Raw genomic sequence first — 6098 nt, 5'->3', positions numbered from 1 at the left:
ACAGTCATCACATCACAGCAGTGTAGAGAGATTGTCTTCTGAAAGTTTTTAACTATTCCTGCATGATTACTAAGTTTTGCAGCTTCTTATTTATTGTAATTTTATAATGATAACCACCTGAAGCACTAGCAGATTGTGTCAGAGCGTACAGTAGCAGAGTGTAGCAGAGCAGGGACAAGGAGGGCTGGCCAGAATATGGAAGATTGAAATAAAGTCAAGGGCAAGGTTAAGTCACATAAGGTATAAGTATCCGTTGTCTGTCTGTGTGCATGTGTTTGTGTATGATTGTGTGTGTATTTGGGGGGGTTCATATATGTGAATGTAGGTGTACATTGTTTTATGAGGCAGGGAAGATTACATGTACGGCTATGGTGTGTGTGTGTATGTGTGTAGTCTCAGGTACTCTCTGACAAACTGAGCTGAAACAAACTGTGACAAAATGATGACTGTTACTGTAAAGCAACAATAAACTATGTCATGAACTTGCTAACACTGAATTTAAAGGGTATTTGTTTCTCTGTTGAATCAAAGGTAACTATGGGGGGGATTTCATAAACAGGAAGTCATGTTGGCATTAAAGGCTAAGTTCATACATTTTCAATATAATGCTTCCTCCAGTAAATAAATTCCAAATAAAATTCATTCTTTGTGGTTTCAAGTCTTATATTATCTTCAGATTAACTTTTTGTTGCAAAGATGGAGGACTGAGATTTTGTCCCCCGTTAGGAAGGCATCTCTTAAAGGCCTCTATTAGCAGGAGGAACAGTTAGAGCAATCAGAACCTGTATAATTGTACATGTGGACACATAACCGGTGTTTAAATACACAGTTAAAAAAATGTGAACTCATTCTTTAATGGACAGAAATACTCTCATATTGAATAGTAGACAGTATAAAATATTTTCAAACTGTCAGAAAAACCACTGTAAAGACTAAACCAACAACTAATTGATGCTAACAAGTATTAATTCTAACAAGCACACTGACAGTACACCTTTTTTCCCACCTCGATGTCCTCTGGGCCCAGCAATCTGTAGAGTAAAGTACTAGACAGTACATATGGAGCTGATTTAAATACATGTTCTGTTTGGTCAGCTGCAAATCAAATGCACCGCAGGTTTGTTCAGATGTCTGAAGCAAAATTGTGGCAGGACAACACCAAATTGATGTTTAGTCTCTTTAGTGCTGGGACCCAGTTACTGTTTTGTTGCAATCATTCATGTGTTGATATCAGCTGTCCCTTTGTCCCATGCACTACAGCGGACCAATGACAGCTTGATTCACGCTGTGACACAGTTATCAGAACCTCAGACAATTTTACATATACTGTGCACACACTCATCCCCAACATATCCTTAAATAAAATACTATTTTGTAATTTGGAATAGGGCAGCAGATAGGCAGATAAAAGTAGTAATATTTAAAATAGTAATATTTTTCAATACTATGGGGTCAACGCCAACTATAATACAATATTCACATCAGTTTTAATAAACTCTTCTCCTTCACCGAAACTGTTGAACATATTACATTTCGACTCCTTCCACAGTGACTCCATGAATTCACCTACAGTCATAGATGGATTCAATATGAATATGTAACCACTCTGCCCTCAGCTGTTCAACACCTGGTATTACAGAGGGATGCTCATTTTTCACCTTTTACCAGAGCAACAACTAGTTTCTAAACACAAATATATTCACATTTGAAACTTTCGAAGTCAGATGTCCTTAACATGATACTTTTCTCTTCTTATACAACTTGGTTTAATTCACTAAGTTTGACAATATCTGCTCTATGTCACATCTCCATACCTGGTAGAAGCTGGTCAAACATTATTCCTTTCCCAGTCATCATTTTGCTGCTGGCTAATGAACATCATGCATCTCCCCAAACAGTCTAGTGGCTTTTATAGCTATTATTAGCTATTTTTGAGAAGTGAAAGTAGTAGGAGAAGAATTGTGGAAACATACCAACTCTCATGGCATAAGCTTGTCTTATGCTCCCACCATATGAAAACTACTGGGATAAATAGCTCACCAGGTTTTTGGAAAACCTTTTACTTATTTAATTTAAAATGTATTTTAAATTTCATATTTTGAATATCTGCTGCGATATCTAGGCTTACCTATACACACCAAAAAAAAAAAAAAAAAAAAAACTCCATCCTGCAATCAATTAAACGTTTGATAATGAATCATAAAAATTGTAACTTTGTAACTTTGTAATTTTTTCTTTATGTCAAAATGTATTACATTTTTTATTCATATATATATCTTTCTCTTGTTTACTGTTGTCAATTTATCATCTAATTTCACATGGTGCACAAAACTACAAACACAAAATGTGACTAGAAAACATTTCTTTGTCAAGTCCGAGAAAGTAATCCTGAACAGGGTTGTCATTGTGTTAATAACTGGAGGTGTGGATTTGGAAAGATACAGCAAGAAGGCCCTTCTAGATTGTTGACAATTGTTCATCAAGCACCCAGCAACAGTTCCTCTGGGGACCAGCAGGGAGCTCTGTTATGACATAGAAGAAATGAATTGCCTGCCAGTGATATAAAAAGTAGGACACACACACACACACACACACACACACACACACACACACACACACATATATATATATATATATATATATATATATATATGTATGTATACACTTTCAAAACTGGGAAAGTGGTCAGTTTTTCTTTAGCTCATTTAAAGCACATGCTGTATTTTAATGGGCCTGTTTAATTCACATTAGTGCCAGATTATAATTTTTTGCCAGTATCTTGCTGGTCTGCTTGAGAGCATGTGTTTCTTCAGTCAACCAGGGCATAAACCATCTTGATTTTCTGTAGCTTACAACTTATTTCAGGAAACTTCACCCCACTGTGTTTAAGTCACTAGTACTTGAACACAGCGTTCCTTTCACCATAGCGAAATTTCATTGTGGTGAAAGGAACAGTTAAGGTTTCTGCAAAAGTATTGAGTGGTACTGTTGCACTACGAGGACAAATTAGTGTCACTTCACATTTGATATGAAATTGATCTGACATAACTGATGTGATGGGGGAGACTGTCAGATCACAAACCACTATCCTGCAGGATAGAATCAGGTCAAGTGTTTCCACTGCAATTCTGCTCATGCACAAACTGGGCAAAACCAAAAGTAACAATAAGTGGTGGATCACAGGTGCACGTCACAGTGCATAACAATGAGACAAATTCCTTATTTTGTTCTACAAATAGTGAATAAGTGATTGTTGCAGTGGTTGTCATCTGCAAGATGCTTTTAAAGAGTTAAGTGCAATATGAAGTGTCTGGGTTCATAAACTCGGTGAGCACACCAGTTTATTTACTGTAGTAGCCTGAGCAACAAAGCCATTACGTTAGCAGAGAGAGTGTTTTGTTTGAGAGCTTGATACCACAAAATTAAGGGACATTTTGAGAAATTGAAGATGGTCCTGGCTCGTGCTTGAGGAAAAGGAGCAGTTGTCCACTAATACTAGGGTTTCTAATTCAGTTTCCGGCTCCTCCAGTCACATGTCGATGTCCTTGACCAAGACACTAAAGCCCAACTTAGTTGCCTCCGGCACGTGTAGCTCCTCTTTTGATGTGTAAGTGTGAATGGGTAAATAAGTAGTGGTGTAAAGCGATTTGGGTACGGATAAGGTAGAAAGTGTGTGGACCATTTAGTATTTCACATTTTATCAGGTCCTCACAGCTCCAAAGGGCTGTATCTGCATTAGAAGTAGGTCCAGATTAGGGAAAATTATTCTATGACTCTACCCACTTCATCCAACAACTGGGCGGTGTGGAGAGCCAAAGGCAAAGCACGGGCTGGCACATGTCACTCACAATCCCTGAGACCATGTGTCACCCGATTGATTCTGTGAGTAAGAATAGATGGAGTTAAGTTTGGGTCCATAATCGGAGTGTGATTTGCCAAAAATTTGGTTAGATGTCAAAACCAACTTTGGGAGCTTAGGATAACTGTAAAACTATTAGAGTCAGGTTGGGCCTCCCAGTGGACAGGGTTAATTGGGTTTAGGCATGAAGAAGAAGTGGTAAGGGTTACGGCCAGCCCAGAAGAAGTGTTGTATGTGATGGACTTTCAGACTGAAGTTAGGATAGGGTTGGGCTCGAAGACCGACTGGTTAGGCCTAGGGATCCCATTAGGTCAGTGAATGTCCTCACGAAGATAGCTGTACAAGTGTGTGTGTGTTTGTGTGTGTGTTTCCATCAATGCAGACGAACATCCAGGGAGCTGATAGGAGGTGAAATGCAATTGTGTCAGAGCAAAGACCCAGAAAATTCAGAGAGACAGACAGATAGAGAGAGAGAGAGAGAGAGAGAGAGAGAGAGAGAGAGAGAGCTTTCCTCATCCTCTTGAACTTAGCTAAATGTCATCTATCAAGGCATTTTACTATTTTGTAGTTCAGACTGCTGCACACAGAAAGCTGCAGAATATTTCTGGGTGACTCACCGCCTCCCACCTGCTTCACATGTTCCATTAGCAAGGCTGCAGCTGCTGCTGAGCACAGACTACATGTACCCATTACCAGTCATACATCCATTTGATTAATAAATTAATGCAATAATGCAATTATATAACTGTAATGCTGAAATACAAGCTCTTGTCTTTCTTATTTTCAGTCAGTTGATTTACAATTACACACATCACCACCGTCTTGTCTTTCCATTAGGCAGCTCCACTAAAGCAGGAAATTTGAGGTAGCTTCCTTCACAGTGCAGAGTTCTGTTGCACAAGATCATGACAATTAGAGTGTGTGAATATGAAAAAATATTTGCACACACTTGCAATTGACTCCTCATACACTGTGGTTGTCAAGATGTGCAAAACTTTGATGCTATTTATGATTAGCAGCTCATCAGTGCATAAAATATTCAGCTAAAGCAACAGCTTCGCATTTTTAGCCAGTGCTGAGTGCTGCTGTTACAAGTTCAGATGACACCTGGCCTTCAGTGTCAGGTAGCTTCAGCTGTCACTGATGATCAGGGATCAGTGAGGAACTTGTATGTAGCCAAAGATTGTCTGTGAGATAAACACTTTGGCTCCAGAAGATTGTGATTAATATTTACCATAAAGAACCACATCAGGTCAGTTTTAGAAATTATTATTCTTTCATTTAATTCAGTTCAATTCAATTTCAATTATATAGCACAGCAGAATAATCTCAAAGCACTTTACATAATAAACACAAGACAATACAGTCATATCGAGAAAACCCAACAAATCCCCAACATATAACATGTAATTTTGTTTATAAATTAAAATTGTTTTTTAACCAGGACATCCAGTAAAATACAATGTGTCAGACTAAAGGTAGATTTATGCTTGTGTAGATGAGGTGGCTACCCAAGCACTGAAATGGAGTGGAACATGTTGGGGTTACTTTACTCCACATTTACTCTACTAATCCACACTGGAGGTGGATGGTTACTTTGGATAATCCACACAGCTCTGTGTCAAGGCTTTTCAGTGGAATTAGTTTCTGTTGCTGACAAACAAGTTCCATAGCAGCCTGGTGGCTCATCAGACTGTGATGCAGAAGTCTCCAGGATCAAAACTCAGCCCTTGCACCAGTTGTGTCCTCAAGCAAGACACTCAGGGCTAGCTCCCCGGGTATCACCCACGGCTGCCCACTGCCCCCCCTGTAGAGACCAGTTAAATGTAGATGATGAAGTTTAATGCAACATGTATGGGCTCAGTGGTGTCAAGAAACCTTCTTCCTCTTGCAGTTACAAGGATTGATGTTGCTGATTATTTTTTATGATTCACCTCAGCAGTAATATGCTGGAAAATATCTCATAAAAATAAGCAATCTTTCCTCTGCCACATGCTGACCATTCATATTTTGACAAATCTGATTCGTGCCTTAATGAGAGAAATGTATCTGTATTTCTTACTGCACAAAAACATGTTGGTTTTTAAAAAATACACTAATATACTCACTAACAGGGTCATTACTTCTTCCCATCAACCTGCATCAATCTCTTTGTGTCTGAGAAAATAGAAAATACTAGATGGAAAGAGGGAATGAGTTGGAGAGGGGGAGCAAAGAGAAAAAGGTATTTAGCCGATGT

This window comes from Channa argus, chromosome 14, assembly GCF_033026475.1.
Source record: "Channa argus isolate prfri chromosome 14, Channa argus male v1.0, whole genome shotgun sequence".
NCBI lineage: Eukaryota > Metazoa > Chordata > Actinopteri > Anabantiformes > Channidae > Channa > Channa argus.
This window is presented reverse-complemented; position numbering follows the sequence as displayed.